This window comes from Rhinolophus sinicus, chromosome 3 (assembly GCF_057876585.1).
Source record: "Rhinolophus sinicus isolate RSI-liver-muscle chromosome 3, RSI-T2T, whole genome shotgun sequence".
NCBI classification, from domain to species: domain Eukaryota; kingdom Metazoa; phylum Chordata; class Mammalia; order Chiroptera; family Rhinolophidae; genus Rhinolophus; species Rhinolophus sinicus.
In genome coordinates this window covers 113,940,970-113,943,217 of record NC_142503.1, presented here as the reverse complement: position 1 = coordinate 113,943,217, position 2,248 = coordinate 113,940,970, and the positions used below count along the sequence as shown (strand labels likewise).

At 36.4% G+C, this 2,248-nt stretch overlaps 1 pseudogene; it reads left to right on the top strand.

Annotated features, from left to right (window-relative positions):
• Positions 1-493: 493 nt before the first annotated feature.
• Positions 494-1,658, top strand: LOC109458482 (large ribosomal subunit protein uL6-like; annotated as a pseudogene).
• Positions 1,659-2,248: the final 590 nt, after the last annotated feature.

Sequence of the window (2,248 nt, the reverse complement as noted above, 5' to 3'; positions counted from 1 at the left end):
ATTTTCAAAGTTATTTTCCCCCTTTTTGTCTCTAATTTCCTATAAATGAATTCAAATCCAATATGCTGCTAGTATTCTATTATCAACTACCTTCATCACATTCATAGGATTTAATTGGCTACTTATTCAACATAGAAAACTCAGACCAGCAGTTCATGTATATTGTACATTTTAACCATTATAAATGCACTGTGAAATAGGCACTGATGTTTTGACTGATAGAAGAAAATACCAAAGTTCATTGCCAAAGATGTCAGAGCTATTAAAAGGCAAGGCCACGGTTAACTCAAATCTGCCTAAGTCAATATATTCCCTGCTGTGTACCATCTCTCTTACTGGATTTATCGTCCAATGTATCAGTTTCTCAAGATATTCAAGTAACAGAAAACAAAGAGTAAGAAACATAATATAAAGCACTATTTGAGATGCTTATAATTGATTTTAAGAAGTAAGAGCATTTCCTAATATTGAAAATATTTGTAGAGCTGTTTTTCCTGCATCTACTGCAAGGATGAAGATCATTCTCAGCAAACAGACTGTGGACATTCCAGAAAATGTAGACATCACTCTGAGGGACACACAGTTGCTGTGAAGCCCCCAGCGGCACCCTGCAGAGGGACTTCAATCACATCAATGTAGAACTCAGTCTCCTTGGAAAGAAAAAGAAGAGGCTCGGGGTTGACAAATGGTGGGGAAATAGAAGGTCTGACAATTAAGTTTGTGAACTCATCCTAGAAAAAGTGCTACATGCCTCATTGCTGAATATCACTATGGTCACCTTTGAAGTACTCTTCTTGGGAAGCTACGGACCGACGCCAGTGCCTAGTCCACCCTTCAAAACAATTCTGGAGCTCTTTTTCTAAAATGGCCCTCAGAGCTGTCCTTATATTACCCTTGATGTCCTGAATGGCATCAAAATGTCTTCCTTTAAATATTTCCTTTATCTTCAGGTAAAGAAAGAAGGCGTTAGGGGCCAGATCAGGTGAGTAGGGAGTGTGTTCCAATACACTTATTTGTTTACTGGCTAAACTCCTTCACAGATTGTGCTGTGTGAACTGGTGCATTGTTGTTATGTAAGAGCCATGAGATTGTTGGTGAAAAGTTCAGGTCGTCTAACTTTTTCATGCAACCTTTTTAGCACTTCCAAATAGTAAACTTGGTTAACTGTTTGTCTAGTTGGTACCAATTCATAATGAATAATCCCTCTGATATCAAAAAAGTTAGTAACATCATTACAACAAGTTCACGAACTTAATTGTCTGACCTCGTATAAAGGAACTGGCTATGGTTCACACTATCTGTGGTGATGGACAGAACATGGTCAAGGGTGTTACAGTGGATGTCCATTACAAGATGAGGTCTGTGTGTGCTCATTTCCCCATTAATGTCATAATTCAGGAGAATGACTCTCTTGTAGAAATCCAAAATTTCTTGGGTGAAAAATACATCCTCAGGGTTCGGATGAGGTCAGGTGTTGCTTGTTCAGTATCTCAAGCCCAGCAAGATGAGTTAATTCCTGAAGGAAATGATATTGAACTTGTATCAAATTTAGCTGCTTTGATTTAACAAGCCACAACAGTTAAAAATAGGATATCAGAAAACGTTTGGATGGTATCTATGTTTCTGATAGAGGAACAGTTCAACAAGCTGATGAATAAGATCTAAGTTGTTCAGCTACAGAAACACCAAAATGTTGAGTGATTCCTCAGACTTATTTATGATATTTTGAAGATGAAATAAAATCCATGTATTGATTTGGGGGAAAATACATTTATAGAAATTCCTGTTCACTTGTAACACCTATCTTAGGTTACCTTATAATAATAACAAATTGGACTCCAAATATTATCAGGAACATTGTTCCCAGATTATAAATCGATAACTCAACTGCCATCAGGAATTTTATTCAGGATATATGTCTCTGGCTTAGAAAAACCACATACATATATTTGGCAAAGTCCTCTATTTGTTTTTATCTGAAGAATTCTACTAATTTCAAATGTGTGGCATAATGAAGTAAAGTAAGAGAAAATAATTAATGTGTGGCAACAACATTGTGTGGGATTTACTCATGTTGCTGCCAAGATTTGAGTAGAATGTAAGAAATTAGCATTGATCATCAGTGTCTCACAGTTTCTCTCAAGCTAAATCACATTCACATCTGGAGTCTTTAATTGTGCCTTACAATAAGTTTAGCATACTGTAAGTGCCAATTAAAAGAGTTGAAAAAGTCAACATGAGGGTAAAC